At 44.9% G+C, this 22,445-nt stretch overlaps 1 protein-coding gene across 2 annotated transcripts in view; it reads left to right on the top strand.

The window, feature by feature from the left end:
• Nucleotides 1–22,445, top strand: part of INSR (insulin receptor) — a 144,068-nt gene that overhangs the window by 52,839 nt on the left and 68,784 nt on the right. The window lies entirely within an intron of this gene.

Here is a 22,445-nt window from a genome sequence, read left to right as displayed (position 1 = left end):
GCTACGTTGCTTTTTCATCTTTTGTGTCTTCATTAGCCACTTGGTGACTGTAATGTGGTAGGCAAGAATAGCAGTGAGTGGATGAAGAGTGAGTAATTTGGGTCTGGCAGGGTAAAGAAGCAGGTGCTGCTGTCTGCTCAGGGCATGGGGTGACCTGCAGAGTGGAGGGTGGAGAAGAGGGGTAGGTTTGTGTTTGGTCGGGGGCTGGCTGGCCTGGTGGGCTTACCCCCATGGGAGCTGGGATCTTGCCACAGTGGCCCCGATGGCTGGGCTTCATCTCTGGAAAGAAATGGGTTTAGAGCCTCAAAAGGGTTCATGTGATTGGGATCTGGAAAGTTGACTTGGCAGAGTTTATACTCACATATCTTTAATCTCCTGAACATGGATATTTGCTCCTATCTGTCCTCAAGTTTCTGATTTCACCATTACATCTGTCTTGGAAATTTCTTTCTCAACCCGTGCTTGGAGACCCATTTGCCTATATGTTGGGTTTTTTTTTTTTTTTTTTTAATAGTTATATTTTCTCACACATTGGGGATTTATTGCCACCTTTGCTATGAAATGCGAATGTGGCATAATCAACTTTTGCAGCAATGTGGGTTAAATGGCCCATCTTTACTGGGCAGGCAGGTAATATTTCCCTTATTTTTTTTGTGTGTATTTGTATCTTGCAAAATCTGCTTTTAGAGCCACTTACTCTAAACCATCAATCTCTTCATTTCTCCTTGCATTTGTATCACAATGAGAATGATTGTAAAATGTTTGCAAAAATATCTTCCAGAGCAATTCTTCCATTTTTCCAAAGCACCCTAGCTTTGTTTAGTGTTACAAAAATCTAGAATATATAACCAAAAAAAAAGGAAAGAAAGAAAGAAAAAGGAGAGAGAGGAAAAAAAGAAGAAAAAAGCAGACCCAAAGTCTCTTTGTGGATTTTATTATGGGATGTGAAGCCTATAAATTGATTTGGAGAAAAGTGACATCTTAACAATTTTTATTTGTACATCCTTTGTCATGGATTTCTTCTCCATTTTTCCAAGGTTTCTTTTCTATTTTTAAAAATGATTTATGATTTTTCTTCAGATAGAATCTGTCTGCTTCTCATGAGCATTGTTCCTAGGTTGGCTGGCTTTCTGTCTGTCCCTCATCTCTCTGTCTTTCATCCCACTAGCCTTCCTACCATCCATTCATCTCTCCATCCCTCCTCCATCCGTCCATCCATCATCCATCTATCCATCTATCGATCCATCCATCCATCCATCCATCTAACCCTCCATCTGTTCATTCATTCTTCCATCCATCTACTTATTCATCAGTCCATCCCCTATCTACCTATCCATCTACCCATTCATCCTCTCATTCTTCCTTTCATCCATCCATCCTTACCTACCCACTCATCCATCCCTTCCACCCACTCATTCACCTAGAAACCTGTCCATTCACCTACCCACCCACCCACCCATTTATGCACCCATTCTTTCAACTACCCATCCATCTACCTACCTCTTCATTCACCTATCCACTCACCCATCCACTCATCCACTCATCCATCCATCCATCCATCCATCCACCTGCCTGCCTATCATGAGAGAGAGAGATTTTAAAAATTATTAATAGTGGTTATTTTCCAGAATATCATATAGGGATTGTGTTTTCTTTGTTTATTGCTAACTTAATAAATGCTTGCTAGTTCTAAAAGCCATGCAGTGGATTCCCTTCAATTTTCTGACTCTGTAATCATAGTACCTGCAGATAATGATTCACTACTCTTTACCAACAATTGTGCCAGTTATTGCTGTTAACCTTGTTACAGCAGGAACTTCTAAAATGGTGTTAAATAACAGAGTGGAATGTAGTCAACCCAGGCTCATTTCTGATTTGAGTGGAATGCCTTAATTGTTTCACTGCAGAGGATAATTATATAATTATTTAGGCTCTTGGCCCTCCTGTTTTTTTTTTTTTTTTTTTAAATTTAGTTTTTTTGAGAAATATTCACAGCATACCATACAGTCATCCATGGTGTACAATCAGTTGTTCACAGTCCCATCTTATAGTTGTGCATTCATCACCCCAGTCTATTTTTGAACATTTTCCCTACACTAGAAAGAACCAGAATCAGAATAAAAAGAAAAAAAAACAACAAAAAAACCCCACCCAGATCACCCCCCCCATCCCAACCTATTTTTCATTTAGGTTTTGTCCCCATTTTTCTACTCATCCATCCATACACTGGATAAAGGAAGTGCGATCCACAAGGTTTTCACGCTAACACTGTCACCCATTGTAAGCTACACTGTTATACGATTGTCTTTAAGAGTCAAGGGTTGGAGTTTGGTAGTTTCAGGTATTTACTTCTAGCTATTCAAATATATTAAAACCTAAAAAGTGCTATCTGTATAGTGCGTAAGAATGTCCACCAGAGTGACCTCTCGACTCCATTTGAGATCTCTCAGCCACTGAAGCTTTATTTCGTTTCATTTCGCATCCCCCTTTTGGTCAAGAAGATGTTCGGCTGGGTTCAGATTAATCCCCAGGAGTCATATCCTGCGTTGCCAGGGAGATTTACACCCCTGCGAGTCAGGTCCCATGTAGGGGGGAGTGACCCTCTTGTTATTTTGTGTAGCTTAAGGGATGGGATGTGATCAAGAACTCCTAACTGTCTCATAGATCTAAGAGATACAAATGACATTTGTCCACTTATAAGGAAAGCAAATTCAATTTGTTAGGCTGTAAAAATAGCCTTTACACCCTCCACCCCCATTTTTCAGCAGAGCAGAGTTGGGTTGTTGCCTCCTGTCGAATGGAGACATTTACTCTGTGCTGCCTCTTCCCTGGAGGATCTGTGGGCTCCTGGCTGGGAAATCTTGGGGTTCCTTGTCCTCACTGAGGTCAGTGTGGGTTCCAGAACCACCCTGCACAATGATGGCTGCAAGAACAGCTGCCACGGTGAGCGGGACCCACCGAGACCTTCCAGGACTGTTTCTTGTTCCCTGAGGGGGTCTTCAGGTTTAGGACAGTCTGCTCTAGGTTTGCTGGCGATTTTTCTGGGGGATGCCACTCCAGTTACCATGTTGAAATATGACCTTTGCATGAAGGGTGTGCCCCAGACTGCCTTGATTTGGTATATTAAGGGGAAAACGAATAAACAATGATACAGTGACACAATGATACGATGTTAGTAATTGGGGATACATTTTGACTCTCTGGGAAAAACACACAACAAACTATTTTACTGCTAATGTGGTTTTCATCAAAGTGGGCTGCTTTTCCAGTCCCTAACCCTGCATGGCTTGATGGAGAAATTCTTGTGTAACTTTCAGGGTATGTGCAATAACCTCTGGTCTTGGTGAAAGGGGAGACCCATGCCAGAAGTTGTTCTGTGAGGGCTAGATTTGATGTAAGACTCTAATATGCTTTTGAAAATGCAAGTGATTTTTGGGCAAGAACACAAGCGTTTATTTGAGTACAAGTTAGTTAACACTGTGTCCCAGAGGGACTGTCTAGCCCCAAATAGTTTCTTTTGGGGCTAGAATTAGTTACTTTTCAATCTGCTCCATCACTTCTCATTTTCTGGTGGTCTGTGCTTTAGCACCAGGCCTGCAGAAAATAAATGAAAAATATACATGCAATAAAACTCAACTTGTTCGAGAGACATCCATGTTTACCACCTCATGAGCAAAGGTTACAGAATATCTGATGCTAAGTGTTTGTGGGGAAAGGATTCCACACAGTTCTCTGGCCAACTTTCCTTGTTTCACTGGTTTCCAAGGTAAGATTTGAACTGTTTACTAAAGGAAATTAGCGTAATAACTCTCCTCTGGCACATATTTCCAGTGTCCAAGTGAGGCTGCCGAGGCATTGCTTAAGTGTATCCGAAGGGGGGTGGGAAAGCATCACATCAGCTTAAGGGATTTTTGTCAGTGTTTCTGCAATCTGGAAACCTGTTTGGAGTGGGGGTGTGTGGAGGTAAAAAGGGCTGGCTTCTAGGATTTACCTCCTCTCTCGGGCATTTATTTTTTGTGTCACAGCCAGCTATTTGCAAAACAGGACTTTCTCCCTTGGCATTGAAGTCAGAGAAATGTCATGGTGTGGCTTTGAGAAAGTAGAGAAGGGGGTCTTGCCGCTCTGGGACAGGGTTTTCATATTGATGTTTGGGCCAGATCAGTCTTTGCTGTGGGGGGCTCCTGTGCATTATAGGACGTTGAGAACATCCCTGGTCACTACCCATGAGATGCCAAAAAACGGTGTCTCCAGATGTTGCCAGATGTCCCGATGGGGGTGGGCAGAACCAGCCCCACTGCAGAACCACTGCCTGAGAATGGTGGAATCTGGAGGAGGGTCCAATTCTGCCATTATTCTCTGTTACTTTTCATGCCACAATGGAACCAGAAGCTCATTATCAGCCAGGTGTGTGTGTCTGAGCAATGATTTGACCCAGCAGTGCTACCTGCGGGCAAAACCCACATCCCCGTCCTTGAGGGACAAAAGACTTTGAAGAAATGTGGGGTGGGTTTATGTGTTATTCAGGTGTTGCATGAGGAGGTGAGGACACAGCAGTGGGGAGCCACACAGACAGCTGCCTGCCCTCTTAGAAGATGCCGGTGAAACACCTTGTGAGAAAAAAGCACTATTCCTAAAAAGGAATAAATGCTCACCCGATTGTGGAGAAGAAAAGAATTTATTCACGATCTTGCAGGAACGGGCCCAACCAAAATGTGGGGGTTGGCGCACAGAACAATAGACCCAGCAGTATTTATTCCCTACGCCTAACCGCAAGTCCCTCCCCTGTTTCTCCATTGGCTGGATACTTCGGAGGTTACATTCTATTCCACAAGCCTAACTAGCCCATGCAAATTTGAAACATGCAGCCCGCCCAAATTGGTAACATTTGAAAAAAAAGTCTCCTGTGCAAACTCCGAACGGTTGAAACAAGTCTCCACCCCTCTTTCCTTTGTTCTTGAACTGCAGAGCCAGTCTGAGCTAGTTTGGTAACAACTTATGAAGCTGTTTAAGGAACATCTACCACCCACCCCCTGCCAGTCTCCACCTTGCAAAGACAGTGGGCGGATAAACAGGAGGACCGGCCACCGATTATAGCTTGGCTTCTTGACCCTCTGCCATTCCCCTGAGCTGCCCCCACCCTGTGTGAAAGCTAAACTTAATCTAATTCTCACAACCTCTTCAGTTATTCATAGTCTAGAAAAGCACAAGGAGTGACTCAAGTTTATTTGGTTCAGGCTGGGGGCTAGGAACTTGAGGACTTCAAAGCTGAACTGGAGGAGAGGCCAGAGAAGGGGGGACCCTTCAGAGTTTGTATCCTCCCCCAAATCCTCAAGTGTTTCACACACCATAGGTCAGAATAACAAGGAATCGTCTCATACCCATGGGGTAATCTGGCCCATGGTAACATGGGTTGAGAGTCTCATTGTGGCATGGCCACTTGCTGGCTGTGTGACCACAGACCTCTCTGTGCCTTGATTTTCTCACTGTAAAATGGGAATAACAGTGGCACCTACCTCACAGGGTTGTGAGAAGGAATATATGGTCGGTAATTGCAACATGCTAGGTGCACAGGAAACTGTGTCTAAGCATTAGGCAGCATGTGGGAACTTCTCCATTTCTCCTGCTGCCTCTCTCCACTGCTCCTGTTTCTTTCCTCTATCAACAGTGAGGAACCAACCTGCCACCCCAACCCTGCCACTTCTGCTTCTCTACCCCCTCCTCCTATGCAGTTTGGACGAAGGTCCTCCCAGGACAGTCAACTTAAAAGACAAGAGTGACCTGGATATTTAAGTAGGATTGGGGTCTGCCTTGCAGTCCCCCCACCCCATGTCTGAAATTATTTTTGCAAAAGCCCACCTGCACTCAGTTAGCCTGAGCGTCTCCACTTTTAGACATGAGCTTCATACAAGTGCTCTTTTCTGTATTGCACCAATGCATTTCCTTGGGATGCCGCCATGCCTTCCAGCTCTGCTCGGCCCTTTGCCTTTCCTCTTCAGGCCGCGACAGTGTCTTTTTTTGTGCATGCTTGTTCCTCTGGTTGAGATGTGGCTTGGTTGCCTGGAGTGGAGCCGTTGGCTAGCCTCCTTGGCTTCAGGGAGGTTCCTTGTCCCCATGGCTGGAGGCTGGAGACTCGGCCACACACCCAGGCCAGCTTGACACCTTTGAGCCGCCCGTGAATGGGTTTTCACAGCTTCCCTTGTTTACTTCACTGCATACCTCTCTTTGGGCTCTTGTGAAATCACTGGGAGAGGAGAAGCCCAAGTGGAAAACAGTCCTGCTTGGTGTCAGAGGTTGAGGTCGATGGAGAAAGACTGGAATGGAGATTTGCATTCATTAGTTTCCCATGTTACAAGACTTCATCTTTTTTTTTTTAAATTGAATGCTGGCTATGTGCTAGTCTATTCTCTGGGTTCAGAGAAGGGAAACATGGGGACTCTGAGTCTAATGGGTGATAGGGACAGGGGAACAGACATAGTTGATTAAGGGCTCTGAAGCACCTGGGAATATCCACAAACCAGTATTTACTGAGCACTTACTGTATGCAACTAGTGAGCATCTACTGTACATCAGGCACATGGCTCTCAAAACAATCTTTTCGTGGAGCTAGGATTTGAACCCAGAGTCTGGCTCCAGAACCCCAGCTTTTTCCAGTATACTCTGCCTTACAGAGGATGGGACATTTTGCATGGGGTGTTGAAGGGTGAATAGGTGTTTGATGAAAAAGCGCATCCTGGACTGGCTTTGGCCTCCTAGAATTGGCCAGAGGCCAATATCTGGAGGTCAGAATTAGGTCACGAGGGTGACCAACTTGTCCTTGTTTGCCCAGGCCTTTCCTGGTTTGAGCAACAAAATGTCCTGTGTCTAGGAAATCTGTCAGTCCCAGGCATACCAGGATGGTTGGTTCTACCCAGCAGCAGAACTTTTGTTCTTTTACCCATCCCTGAACATGATCATTCACGCTGTTCTTCTTTCTCTAGACTCTTTATTTCTTGGTAGGGTAATTTGGGTGAGGATTAAGTGAGATAATTAACGCTTTTATCATGCTAAGCATAGCACCTGGCATAGGGTAAACCCTTGAATTTTAGCTGTTGTTCTATGTTGCCCTCCCTTTTGGCCCTCTCTGCAGTGGTATTTGGCACCTCTGTCCATGGGGTAAACAGCCCTCCTTGTACCTGTGGCCTCTTCTCAGGAAGCTTAATTACCTCTGGCCCGGCTCTCCCCAAGGACAGAGCTGTCACCTCTGCAAGAGCGAGGGGTGGGCATCATCACCATTCAAGAGGGACTCCCAGATGGGTGTCGGGGGGATCATGGCAAGTGTCCGGCTTTAGTGGAGTATATAGGAAACAGGTTCAGGGTTAGGATCTGGGCCAAGACAGCTTGAGGTCAACAGACACCAGGGATTTGAGGACTGGCTGCAAGACACTTTGGGGCTGCAGCTCAAAGGGTCAGGCTGGACCAGATGTTGGCCAAGAGTCCCTTGCTCCTTCCAGGCATTGCCACCGTCGTTCCTTTGCGATTGCTGCCTTCAGCTGAGCACCCAGTCCCTCCTGAGGACATGGGCTCAGAGTTTCCTCCAGCCTCTGACCCATCTTGAACTTGGAACCAGCCTTTCCCAAATGGAATTCTCCAGAAAAATTGTAGCAATGAATATTTATGAGGCACGTACTATGTGCTAGGCCCTTGATTAAGTTCTATACGTGCATAATTGCACTTGACCCCCACAATCACCCTATAAAGGGGGTGTTACTCTGATTATCCCCTTCCAGCAAGGAGATGAGAACTTGGGGAAGTTGAATCTGCTAATGAAGGTACACAGCTAGAAAGGGTTTTAAATGCAGACAGCGTGATGCTATGACCCATGCAAACTTTTCTTCTAGAGGGCCAAGTAGTAAATATTTTCGGCTTTGTGGGCCATATGGCCTCTGACTTAACTGCTGTTATGGTGCCAAAGCAGCCAGGGACAACATGTAAATGAATGGCGTGGCTGTGTGCCAATAAAACTTTATTTACGAAAACAGGTGGCAGGCCAGACCCTGATCCTGGCTAAAGAAAGAACCACCCCATCTGCCTTGGGACTTACGATATCCCTTGTGTTGTTGATGTTAAAGAATGATGACCAATCCTCTAAGGAGTTTTGACCTTCTCTTTGAGTTTGTAGTTTCTCCCCAACACCCAGAAGACCAGGTTAAGAGGGGCAGTCTTCCTACAGAAGAAGGAGGAAGCCATCTCCTGATGGAGCTCAACTTTCACCAGGACTGAAACCCAAAACTCGTTATGGGAAAGCCCTTGACACACTTTCCAGGGTGAGCCAGCAGCTTAGTTATTTAAATGCATTTTTTTTTTTTAATCTTCATTTTATTGAGATATATTCACATACCACGCAGTCATACAAAACAAATCGTACATTCGATGGTTCACAGTACCATTACATAGTTGTACATTCATCACCTAAATCAATCCCTAACACCTTCATTAGCACACACAGAAAAATAACAAGAATAATAATTAAAGTGAAAAAGAGCAATTAAAGTAAAAAAGAACACTGGGTGCCTTTGTCTGTTTGTTTGTTTCCTTCCCCTATTTTTCTACTCACCCATCCATAAACTAGACAAAGGGAAGTGTGGTCCTTATGGCTTTCCCAATCCCATTGTCACCCCTCATAAGCTACATTTTTATACAATTGTCTTCGAGATTCATGGGTTCTGGGTTGTAGTTTGATAGTTTCAGGTATCTAACACCAGCTACCCCAATTCTTTAGAACCTAGAAAGGGTTGTCTAAATTGTGCGTAAGGGTGCCCACCAGAGTGACCTCTCGGCTCCTTTTGGAATCTGTCTGCCGCTGAAGCTTATTTCATTTCCTTTCACATCCCCCTTTTGGTCAAGAAGATGTTCTCCGTCCCACGATGCCGGGTCTACATTCCTCCCCGGGAGTCATATTCCATGTTGCCAGGGAGATTCACTCCCTTGGGTGTCTGATCCCACGTAGAGGGTAGGGCAGTGACCCCACCTTTCAAGTTGGCTTAGCTAGAGAGAGAGGGCCACATCTGAGCAACAAAGAGGCATTCGGGAGGAGGCTCTTAGGCACAATTATAGGGAGGCCTAGCCTCTCCTTTGCAGCAACAGTCTTCCCAAGGGTAAATCCTGTGGTAGAGGGCTCAGCCCATCAAACCACCAGTCCCCTATGTCTGTGGTCATGTTAGCAACCATCGAGGTGGGGTAGGCCAATACCCCTGCATTCTCCACAGGCTCCTCAACGGGGCTCTACATATTTTTTTCCTTGTTTTTTTTTAACTTTTTTTTTTAAATCAACTGTATGAAAAATAAAAAAATAAAAAAAAACAAAAAAATGATTAAAAAAAAACATACAATAAAAGAACATTTCAAAGAGACCATAACAAGGGAGTAAGAAAAAGACAATTAACCTAAGATAACTACTTTACTTCCAACATGTTCCTACTCTACCCCAAGAAAGTTACCTAATACAGCAACATTTCTGTGAGCTTGTTCCTCCTATACCCATCAGAAATTAACAGACCATAGTCATTCCTGGGCATTCCCAGAACGTTAAATTTACCCATGATAGCTTATCTGTTCTTCTTGGATTATTGTTCCCCCTTCCTTAATTGCTCTCTATTGATAGTTCCCCTACATTCTACCTTATAAACCATTTGTTTTACATTTTCACAGCTCACATTAGTGGTAGCATATAATATTTGTCTTTTTGTGCCTGGCTTATTTCGCTCAGCATTATGTCTTCAAGGTTCATCCATGTTGTCATGTTTCATGAGATCGTTCCTTCTTACTGCCGCGTAGTATTCCATCGTGTGTATATACCACATTTTATTTATCCACTCATCTGTTGAAGGACATTTGGGTTGTTTCCATCTCTTGGCAATTGTGAATAATGCTGCTATGAATATTGGCGTGCAGATATCTGTTCGTGTCACTGCTTTCCGATCTTCCGGGTATATACCGAGAAGTGCAATCTGTGGATCGAATGGTAACTCTATATCTAGTTTTCTAAGGAACTGCCAGACTGACTTCCAGAGTGGCTGAACCATTATACAGTCCCACCAACAATGAATAAGAGTTCCAATTTCTCCACATCCACATCCCCTCCAGCATTTGTAGTTTCCTGTTTGTTTAATGGCAGCCATTCTAGAGAAGTATGTGTATCCTGGTGATTTGGGATGTAATGTTCTATATATGTCTGTTAAATTTAATTCATTTATCAGATTGCTTAGGTTTTCAATTTCCTTATTGGTCTTCTGTCTGGTTGATCTATCTATAGGAGAGAGTGATGTGTTGAAGTCTCCCACAATTATTGTGGAAACATCAATTGCTTCCTTTAGTTTTGTCAGTGTTTCTCTCATGTATTTTGTGGCACCTTGATTGGGTGCATTAACATTTATGATTGTTATTTCTTCTTGTTGAATTGCCCCTTTTATTAGTATGTAGTGGCCTTCTTTGTCTCTCAAAACATCCCTGCTTTTAAAGTCTATTTTATCTGAGATTAATATTGCTACTCCTGCTTTCTTTTGGCTGTAACTTGCATGAAATATTTTTTTCCATCATTTCACTTTCAATTTCTTTGTGTCCCTGTGTCTAAGATGAGTCTCTTGTATGCAACATATTGATGGTTCATTTTTTTTAATCCATTCTGCGAATCTGTATCTTTTAATTGGGGAGTTTAATCCATTTACATTCAACGTTATAACCATGAAGGCATTTCTTGAATCAGCCATCTTATCCTTTGGTTTGTGTTTGTCATATATATTTTTCCTCTCTCTCTATTAATATCCTTTAATGTACCCATACCGAATCTCTTTAGTACTGAACCTTTCTCGAAGTCTCTCTCTCCTTTCTTTGTTTCTCTGTCTGTAGGGCTTCCTTTAGTATCTCTAGCAGGGCAGGTCTCTTGTTAGCAAATTCTCTCAGCATTTGTTTGTCTCTGAAAAATTTAAGCTCCCCCTCAAATTAGAAGGAGAGCTTTGCTGGATAAAGTATTCTTGGTTGGAAATTTTTCTCACTCAGAATTTTAAATATATCGTGCCACTGCCTTCTCACCTCCATGGTGGCTGCTGAGTAGTCACTACTTAGTTTTATGCTGTTTCCTTTGTATGTGGTGAATTGCTTTTCTCTTGCTTCTTTCAGAACTTGCTCTTTCTCTTCCGTATTTGACAGTGTGATCAGAATATGTCTCGGAGTGGGTTTATTTGAATTTATTCTATTTGGAGTTCACTGGGCATTTATGATTTGTGTATTTATGGTGTTTAGAATATTTGGGAAGTTTTCCCCAACAATTTCTTTGAATACTCTTCCTAGACCTTTACCCTTTTCTTCCCCTTCTGGAACACCAATGAGTCTTATATTTGGACGTTTTATATTATCTATCATATCCCTGAGGACCATTTTGATTTTTTCGATTTTTTTTCCCCATTCTTTCTTCTGTGCTTTCATTTTCCATTCTATCATCTTCCAGGTCACTGATTCATTGTTCAACTTCCTCTAGTCTTGTACTATGAGTGTCCAGAATCTTTTTAATTTGGTCAACAGTTTCTTTAATTTCCATAAGATCATCTATTTTTTTATTTAGTCTTGCAATGTCTTCTTTATGCTCTTCTAGGGTCTTGATATTTTTTGTATCCCGTACTATGGTCTCATTGTTCATCTTTAGTTCTTTGATTAGTTGCTCTAGAGACTGTGTCTCTTCTGATCTTTTGATTTGGGTGTTTGGGCTTGGGTTATCCATATCGTCTGGTTTTTTCATATGCTTTAGAATTTTCTGTTGTTTTTGGCCTCTTGGCATTTGCTTAACTTGATAGGGTTCTTTTAGGATTTGTAGACCAACTGAAGTCCTTATCTCTAATTTATCAGATCTACAGCTTCGTGGAGTACACTTTCTCTAAGTAACCAGCAGGTGGCGTCCACGAGCCACCTGTTCTCCACAAGCCAGTTCTCCCCTGCTTTGCCTTTGTGGTGAGTGGGGGAGTGAGTCATGTGGAGTCCAATTGGTGTACCAAGCTTTCATGTGTAGTTGGTGTCACCTGCCCTGTGTATGGGGCGTGTGTCTGGGCGGTCAGGGGGCGGGGGGTGGCCTCTAACAATCAAATCTCCCTGGTGTTCTGGAGTTTTAAAGCTGCTGCAATAGTCTAATCCTTCAGTTCAGTCCTGCCACAGTTTGTCTCTGCCACTGTACCCACAAGTCTGTGGTATTGGCGTATGGCTCCTGAGACTTGCTAGTGGGTCCCCTCTTCCAGGCCGTGCACCCCCTGGTCCTCTGTTGAGGGATGACTGTGCTATGCCACAGGTGAGTGCCGTCCCCCAGGGCAGTTCTGGGCTGCTGGGCTGTGTAGGGAGGCTCCCAGTCTGCTGAAATGATGGCTGAATGGGGCTTTGTTAATTCACACTGCTCCACCATCCCAACTCTGGGACAGCCAGCTGAGGGTGCAGGGAAGGCTAATGTCCACGCCCAGTTTTGTGGTGTGTGCGTGTTATTTGAAGCACTTCTGTCACACTGGGTTGTCTGGGGCAGCTCTGGGCTATGGGGCTGGCTATGGGCAGGAGTGTTTCCTGTCCACCAGGATGATGGCTGTGAGCGGACACCCCCCTTTTCTTGGGAAGTTGTGGTGTTCAGTGAATTTTCTCAGCCACTGGATTATTGCCTTTTGTCTCAGAGCTCTCTTAGTTCTGCTGTTTTCTTGAACTGCCCAAATTGCAATTCTATGAGGCTTTCTGTATGGGGCTTCTTAGAATAATTGTTTTAGAAACAGAAAAAAAAAAAAAAAAAGCCCTCCTCACAGATCTAATGGGTTATTGAAATGCTAAGAGACAAGGCAATTAGGGCCATTAAGGAAATATCCAGGGGGCAGAGAGATCAGTTTTTCTTCGGGATTTGCATATGAGCCTCAGGGTCTGAGCTCTGCCCTTCCCCTTTCTATGTTCACCAGGAGTCCAAAAATCCTCTGCTTTTAGTTTGGAGTTTTTATGCTGTTTTTTGCTATGCCTGTCTCCTCTCTGCTGGGCTGGCTGCTCTCAGATTCTCTGGTGTCTGGTCTCAGTCTATCTATGGTTGGAGTTTGGATCAGTAGAATGAGTTTCCAATAAGAGCTGCCACTGCAGTTCTCCCTTCTCCTTCCTAGCGCTGATGGCCCCTCCTCCCATGGGACTGAGCCTGGCAGGGAGGGGCGTGGGTCCCCTGGCCGCAGAAACTTACAGATTTTGCTGATCTCAGCAGTTCGACGTGTTCATGAATGTTGTATGAAGTATGCCCAAAGTCAAATTGCTCTTTGGTGTCCAGTCCACACAGTTCCTGGCTTTCTACTTACTTTCCTGGAGGAGTAACTAAAACATACAGGTCACCAATCCGCCATCTTGCCACAATTCTAAATGCATTTTACAAGCTGGTTGTTTTCCTTCTTTCATATAAAACTTAAAAAAATTATTAAGGCATAATTTACATAAAATGATCCTTTTAGAATACAGTTTATGTGAGTTTTGACAAACATACACAGACATGTAACCGCCACCACAATCAAGATATAAAACAGTTCCATCCTGCCCCGCAGATTCTCCCATGCCCCTTTGTATTCAATCCTTCCCATCCCCCCAAACCCCAGCAACCACCGATCTCTCTTCCTATAGCTTTACCTTTTCCAGAATCTGATATAAATGGAATCATACAGTCTGTGGCATTTTGAGCATTTGTTCATCTTATAGCAATACTTAGCAAACAGTGCACATTGTAGTGTGAAATTGTGAGAGCATGACTGGACTATGAAAGAGTTACAGCTCAGAGATAGGGATTTGGGAAACAGTGAGGAGGTTGTAAGCTGGAAGGGTGCTCTCTAGAGGGCCTGTGGGCCAGTGTTGTCCAGGAGAAATTCAATGCAAGGCATACACAGAATTCCAAATATTCTTGTAGCCATGTTCAAGCAATGTCAGAAGAAACAGGTGACATTAATTTTGAGGATGTAATTTATTGAACCCAGTATATCCAAATTATTCTTTCAAAGGGTAAGCAATATGAAAAATTATTAATGAGATACTATTAATGTCACGTCCAATAATATCTTATGTGATATCTCAGTTCATGGGCTGCTACGACAAATACCACACAGTGGCTTGGCTTAACAGCAGGAATTGCTTGGCTCACAGCTTGGAAGGCTAGCAGTCCAAAATTAAGACGTTGGCAAAGTGATGCTTTCTCCCCAAAGTGTAGCATTTAGTGCTAGCTTGCTTGCATTCCCTGGGGTTCCTTGGCTTGCATCTCTGCCTCCATCACATGGTGATCTCTCTCTTGTGTTTGCTCTTCTGGTTTCTGCTGACTTCCAGCTGCTTCCTGTTTGACCTTCTCTGCTTCTGGCTGCCTGTTTCTCCTCTCTTTAAAGCTTCCAGTAAGATAGATTAAGACCCACCCTGATTCAGTTGCCCACACCTTAACTAAAAATAGCACCCTCGAAAGGTACATATGACAGGACCGGGGATTAAGATTAAGAATGTGTCTTTCACTGGAGTACATAATTCAACACATCACATACAATGTGATCATGAAAAGAAATGTGGTTTTACCAAAACCGTATGGTTGGGGTTAACAAAAACATTTTACGTGGCTGCTGTTTTTATATGTAAATTTAAATTCATTATCATTAAATCAAGTTAAAATTTAGTTCTGTAGTTACACTCTCCACATTTCAAGTGCTCTGAAGTTGCAGATGGCCGGTGTCTGCCATTTTGGATGGGGCAGATACAGGAAATTTCCATCCCGGCCGAAAGTTCTGTTGGACAGCATTGCGTTAGCCACCCCCACCCCCACTCCCAGTTTACATGTGGTGACACAGAAGTGCAGAGAAGGACTGTGGGGGAAGACAATAATAATAAAAAAATAATAATGACAACAGCAGATATTATTTTTGAGTACTTACTGTTTAACCCTCATCAACCCTGTCAGGGAAATGACATGCTCCAGTTTCAAAGTTGCAGAAACTGTAGTGCTTTCTGCACAGTTACATAACTTGTCCAAGTGCACACCTTGTGTCAGTGGCCAAGCTGGGTAAGAATTCTGGTAGCTCTGACACCAGGATCTTCATGACACCCGGGATGTGCCACTCTCCCCTCAGCTGACAGCTTATCATACAGGAACCACATCCCCAAACCGTCTTGGGGCCTGATTTCACCCTGGGTTTGTCCTTTTTTTTGTTACACAAACAGATGCTGAGTTCATGGCATTTTTATTGGAGAGCTTGGATTTCACTTGGGTTCAAGTGAGCCATTTTTTAAGCCGTTGCCTTGAAGTCTATGACTTTTGCTGGTGGGGGGAGACTGAAATATAGAAAGCTTGGGAGGTGCCGTTTAGTCAAAATGCCTCTCTGTATTGGTAAATGGTTAAGTTGGCAAGATGATAATAGCACTGGTTTAATAATAATATTAATGAACAGTTATAGTATTGTTAAAATTATTAAGTATATTTAATTCTTGATCGTATGAAATATTACCAATAAAATTTAAATGATAGGAAGAGAACAGCTGGTGTGTGGAGGGCTTATCAAATGCTAGACACTCTCCTAAGTGTTTAATAACTATTATTTTATTTAATCTTCTCAGTCTCTGCATGAGATAGGCTTTGTGAGTCCCATTTTCTTGAATGGGTAAAAGAAGACTGCACCTACCTAGAGGTAGTCCAAGGAGGAAAAATGGGATTCATTTTCACCATGAATTTGGAAAGGAGGCAAACAAGACCAGCCATCCTTTTGCAAGGAGAGAGTCTGTTTTGCCTACTCAGTGTTCCCTGCCTGGAGATGGAACCATGTTTTGCTTGGGATGCCACCACGCCTTCCACTCCCACAGACCAGTGGTTCCTTCTGGGAGCCAAGGGTGATCACATGACCTGGCTGGCTGATCAGCTTCCTACATTCCACCAGTCTCTATTATTGGTTCAGAGGTGGGCATATGACTCGGCCCTGGCCAATCATCTTCTTTCATCTCTCTAGCCTCTGTGATTGGTTCAGGGGTGGGCATGTGACTCAAAGTGGCACAATGAGATTCAATTCTGAGTGGAAAGAGAGATTGTCTTGGATTGTGAAAATATAAACATGGCACCACTACATGGAGAATACCCATCTGAAAGGGATGCCAATTTGGAGGGAAGCTGGGCCAGAGAGGAGAGGGACACATACACACTCACACACACGCTGAGCCCCACACACTGAGACACAGGAATTCCATGATATCATTGAGACCTGGATCAAGCAGTACCTGAAGGCAACCCTTTCCTATGACTTGTCCGTTACATGAACCAATAATTTCCTTTTTTTCCTTCACATAAACCAGTCTAAACTAGCTATCTAGTTATCACAGACTGAGAGAGGACTCTGTAATAAGCCCTCTAAGATGTAACATATGATCACTCAACATTTCACAGGACCTGAGAGCTCTGGAATCCTCTCGGTGCCTTACACCCCTGCCCTATGGCTGGATTATCAGGGATTGGTCAGTGGGGATAACCCAGCCCAGGGCTCCAGAGGCCAGTGTAGATGGCACCTGTGTTGGAAAGGTTGGAATGGGGGAAGGATGACTACCCAGTTTCTGCAGTGGGTATGATCCTGCAGTTTTATTCTGGACTGTGATTAATTTCTCCAGTTCGCCGGGACCCTGGCAGAACCCCTGCTCAGGTCTCAGATTGTAAGTCTTTCTTTACTTTCAAATCTATTCAAATGTGTCTGAAAACCACACTTAGGGACCACTGTGTAATAAGGGTGAGTGGTTTATGCTCTGCCTTTGCTGCCGCTAGACAGCCCATTACCCACCACTCTACCATCAAGTCCCATGATGCAGCTCACTTGTATCCATCCTGTTGACCCTGAGCGTTTGCACTTGCTGTCCCTGTCCTTCTATAATTTCTGCAGATTATTTTTGCTCAAAAAAGAGGTAAGGGTTTCAGATTGTAAACCATGACATCCAAATCCATGGCTTCTAATCCTGACTCTGCTCTTTCAAGCTGGGTGACTTTCAGCAAAGTGATTTGATTTATCTCTGAGCCAATTTCCTCACTTTTAAAATCACCAAGTCTAATCCATGGCTACTCATCCATGGCACTGTTGACCATATCGGATCTGGTTGTCCTTTGCATTGTAGGGTATTTCGCAGCATCCCTGGCTTCTACCTTCTAGATTCCAGTAGTACTCCCCCTGTCACCTCCCCCCCTTGTTGTGACAACCAGAAAGGGCTCCAGCCATTCCTGAATGTCCCCTGGGATTGTGTGTGTGCGTGTGCAGAATGGCCCCTACAAGAATCACTGCTCTCTTTCTTCATCTGGTGTTTCCCTAAAGAGCAGGTTTATTTATTTGCTCCCTGACTTGCGATCTCTTTTCTCTACTGCTGGGCAGGGATTCTGCTGTCTCCAAGTCACTGTCCTGTCCTCCCAGTTGGAGCCTGGCCTTGTCAAGCCCATCACATCCTTGTTGATTGGACTGTGGGGGGCAGGAGACTGGGCCAAGGGGCTTGGACTTGGGGAGGGAACCCTTGGGATTGTCCCAAGCAACCCTCAGTTGCAGGTCTCTCTTGAATTCTTAGGGACCCATTTCAGCTGGCTCTATCTTTGCAATTTTTCTGTAAAAAGAAAGAAAGTAGAAAAAATCTCATAGATGTCACTCAACTACTGCTACTGAAACATCTTGTGGTGGGGGGGAGGCCCATTCTGGGATGGGTGGGTATGAATAGTACCCACCTCCACCCCAAAGACATCTGCATCCTAATCCCTGGAATCTGTGAATATGGCCTTGCATGGCAAAAGGGACTTTGCAGAGGGGATTAAGTTAAGGACCTTAAGATAGGGAGATTCTCCTGGAGAATCTGCCGAGGGGGCGGGGGGCGATGTCATCCTAGGGGTCCGTATAAGAGGGAGGCAGGATGTCAGAGAGACAGCAGAGAAGAGAAGGCAACCAGGACAGAAGGAAGGGAGTGGGTTGATGTAGCCTCGGAAGTTGAAAGAGACAAAGAACAGATTCTCCCCTGGAGTCTCTAAGAGGAGCCAGCCCTGCTGGCACCTGGGTTTCAACCCACCCTGAACATCTAACTTCCAGAGCTGGAAGAGAATAAATGTGGATTGTTTTAAGCCATAAATTTTTGATAACTTGTTCCAGCAGCAGTGGGAAGTTCATGCAATGGATCAACCTAGCATTTGGGCCTGGAAAGCTGAGCAAGGATGGCCGTGTGGGTCTCTAGGCAGGGCCGACAGGTAGCATGGTGAGAGACAGTTTTGGGTGGTCTTGTCTGGGTTCAGGGGTATCTGCAGTGGCTCCCCTGGGCTGGGGCCATTTGTTGCCGCCATGTCTCCCCTGGCTTCCTGCACAGTAGGGGCTCAGGGGCCATTTGACTTGCACCATAGCACGTCTGAGAGGCCCAGAACCCCAAGCAATATTCTGGCTAGCGTTCCAGAATACTTGGCTCCCATCTTTGTCGCCGCATTCCCCTAAAATTAGGCCCTGGGCCTCAGAACCTGCTTCTGTTTCCGTTGGAATTTCCCCACAGGGGTTGTCTGGCAGGATGAGATCTCACTTACAACAAACCTTGTGGTTTGAATGTGTTTGTAGAAGGAAAGTGGGGAAACAGAAATGGGGAATGATATCAGAAGAGGAGGCTAAATATTTCCCAGGGGTTGGTGACTCTCCAGGCAAAGCACTCCACTTCCAGTCTTTTTCTGTCTTTCCAGTAATGACGAAGCGGAATGGGGAGAGGGCCTCGGGTGAGCAGATGTGGGCTGCAGCAGGGTGGTTGCCTGCTCTGCCCAGATTGGAAATCTGGGAGATGATTGTGGCATTTGGGTCGTGATCTTCCCTCAGATTTAGTCAGTGACACAAGGGGATAAATACGAGAAACTGTGACCTTTAACCTCTTGTCCTCACTTCAAGCTTTTGACAGTCTGGATGAGGTCTGGGGAGGGTGGTTAGGGTTTCTGAGCTGCTTGTCCAAGACAAAACAGGGTTCATACAACAAGTGTGTAGACTCAGGTGCCCATGGCCCTGGGGTCAAATCCTGGTTCTGCTACTTCCTTGCTATGTGGACTCTGAAGGTACTAAACCATCTCTGTTTCTTTTCCTATAAAATAGGGATCAATCACTGTATTCACCTTGTGTACATGAGACAGTGACCTCCACAAACCCCCAGCACAGTGTGGTGTGGGGCTGGCCAGTATTATTGCTTCTTGAAGTCAAGCCATGGTAGGTTTAAAACCCTGAGACTTTGTGCAGAAACCTTGCACACATGCACCCAGGCCACCGGCAGAGAATGTGTTTTCTGTCCCCAGTAAACATGGTGGAAAGGAACGTGGACCCAAGGCCAGGTTAGAGGGACCTGGCTCTGACCTTGGGGAGAATTTTAACTTTTAACATGAGTGCTGGTGACTGGTTCTCTCCGGTCAGGCAGTTGGCGACCCAGGCCTCTTGAGGTTTCTGTTGCCTCCGATTCATTGGTTTATTTGTTCAGCAAACGTTTATGGAGGGCGGGCACAAGGGGAAATATGAGCCAGCCTCTGCTTTTTCCAATCATCACGGCAGACGTAGCAAGCAGACAAAAAGGAATCTGGAAGAGGCAGGTTCAGGGCCCGGGGAGGGAAGGAGGCTGCTGTCTCCCTCCGGAGAAAATGTTTCCTGTCCTAACCTGGGGTCTCTTCTTAAAATGAATTTACCCCTTTGGTAGAGTAAGTGGTGTAACTAAAGGAGAACACATCTCCATTAAATTGCTGTCCTTAAAAGGCATTTATGAAGGAGCTGATTCCTGTGATGCTTGACCAGGCCGTTAATATCTAGGTTTTTTAGGAAGTCCAAGTATTTATATCTTATTTATCAGCTATTACTCCCTTTAAAAACCCAAATTAACACTTACCTCTTCCAGGAAGCCTTCTCAGACCTACAGAATTTCACCTCTTTACTTTTTGTCCCATTTTAGCTCTTAGGTTTCTCCTGTACATCCTGTTGAATATAATTCTTAGAGATTTTTAATTTTGTGATATGAGATGTGACCAGTGGCAGCTTCTGCTTATTGAGGACTTCTCATTTCCCAGGATTTTCCGGACTAGTCACTTTCCATGCCTCGGCTCTTTTAATCGGCCAATTGCCCTGCTAGGTAGGGATTGTTATTCATTGCCCCTTTTTACAGATGGGGAAACTGAGGACCTTGGATGTTGACTTGCTTGTCCAATTTCACTCAAGGGGCAGAGAGTCAGTCATCAAACTTGAGTCTGCTCAATGTCAGAGTCTGAGCCCTTGGTTCTAAGTTAGTGATACAGTACTGTCCCCCCACTGCTGGGATGGCAGCTCCCTGAGACCCCCAGGTGTCCTCAGGGCTTGGCCCAAGGCCAGTTGTTGAACTAGAGAGGGGGGCCTATGATTGACACAATTCCCATGTGTTATTTTGGTGGTCACCAGCAGAAAGGCGGCTGGTAGAGATAAGCATAGTGAAGTGGGAGGTATTTAGTGGAGGGCAGGGGTTGATGGCAGAAATAAAGAATTCGGAAGCAAACGGTGGGCAATGCAGACATGAAAAGTACCCACCCTGGAGCTGATTGCCTGGGTTCGAATCCTGGCTCCATCCACAACGCCCTTGATGTAGATGATCTCGAGTAAATTACTGAACTTTCTCTGTCCCCTCATTTGCAAAATAAGGATGACTAATGTTACCTGCCTTCTGTGGTTAGCAGGAATACAATGTGTGGCATGAGGCTGACTATGATTATTGCTCTCTTTGAGTTTTGTAACCCTCCTTCCCATTGACTTCTTGCGCATGTGTGTCCAGGCAATGGGCAGCAAATACAGTTTCCATTTCATGTAAACACAGTACAGAAGTCCTGTTTTTCCATCTCCTCGCTGCGGGTGCCCTCAGTCAGGTATCTCTGGAAATGAGAAAACGCAATCTGTTTCTCAAGATGGCTGTGAGGAGTGGAATGTGACAAGTCAGTGAAACTGCTCCAAAATGTTCAACAAATGCAGACCTCGGGGGGGCCTGCCTTGTTTCTCTCACACTGTGATTCTGTTTGACTCATTTTTTGACTTTTTCTGCCCGAAGTCTTTCCCTGCTGGATTTGAGTTGTCAATGGTGTCCTTTTTCTTTATGGGTAATTCTAGCAGCAAATGCACGGGACTCTGGATTATTCTACTTTAAAGGTATGCAAATGATTTGCAAACTTTGCTTCTGAGATCATCCTCTCCAAGAGTTTCTTTGTCTTGAAAATTTAAGAACCCATAAAGGAGAATTTATTCTGAGCATTGTACCAGGTGGGGAAAACAAAAAAGGAAAATGGATGCTTAATAATAATTCTTTGCATACTTCATTTGGGGTGGTTCTTGTAGCAGTTTAAGGAATCCTCGGTGGCTGTTCCAAGCCTCGCATTTTAAACAGAGCCGAGAAAGGACACGCATTACTGGCCTGGGGACAACCCATGCTACAGAAATTCACTGTGGGGTGCTGGGGTTGAACGGGGCTCCCTCACCCCAGTCTCTGTCCACGTAACGTGTGGCATGGAAGCAAATGGAAGCTTCTCTCTGCCTGCCTGCGAAGCTGGAATGTCAACGAGGGCAGCACCCACTGTGTCCTGTTGCTGTCGTAGGCTAGCACACAGTAGGCCTCCATAAAACTTGGACAAGCGAATGCTGAAGTGAATTCCACGTGTGTGTACAAGGTGCGAGCTGACCTGGAGTTGGAGGGCTTGGGTTCTAGCAACAATTGGAAACTGCGATATGACTGCAGGGACCTGGGGTGGGGCGAAGGGAGGCACTGGAGTCCCCAGAGATTTTAAGCTGTAAATCAGGGCTGGGTGGACAAACGGACAAGCACAGCAATCTCAGCCCCTCCTTTTTCTTGGTCTCCCTCTTTCTTGTGGATCGCTGGGCAGGGTCTCTCACCTGGGTGATTCTTCCCCCAGAGGACTTTTGCCAGTTTCTGGGGATATTTTTGGTTGTCATGATGAGGGGGGAATGACATCTAGTGGGAAGAGGCCAGGGATGCTGCTTGACATCTTACAGTACCCAGGATGGCCCCAACCACAGAGAATGATCTGGACCAATAAGTCAGTAGTGCTGGGATTGAGATAATCCTGCTCTAAACAGTGATGGCAGAACTATTAGTCCCCCATCTTTCCTGGTCCCAACTGGTGACTTGGGAAAGCACTCCAGAGTGACCAGATGTGGAACTGGAAAGGTAAAGGGAGAAAGGGGGAGCTAGCCCGCAGTCCTGACCTACCCCAAACCAACCGATTGCTTCTTGCCCACGGTATCTCCCTTGATAAGTTCTGTGGATTGTTCCAGACCACACGGATAGGGGCAGTCTCCTGCTCCACGGCCTCAGGCTGCATAGCCTGGTGTCTCTGGGAAGGCAGGCACCTGCTCGGCTCATTTAATCCTTGGGTAAATGTGGTTGTGCACGCTTTGGTTCAGAGGGGTCACTGGGTTGTG

The sequence above is a fragment of the Choloepus didactylus genome (genome assembly GCF_015220235.1).
Source record: "Choloepus didactylus isolate mChoDid1 chromosome 25 unlocalized genomic scaffold, mChoDid1.pri SUPER_25_unloc2, whole genome shotgun sequence".
Taxonomy (NCBI): Eukaryota; Metazoa; Chordata; class Mammalia; order Pilosa; family Megalonychidae; genus Choloepus; species Choloepus didactylus.
This window is presented reverse-complemented; position numbering and strand designations above follow the sequence as displayed.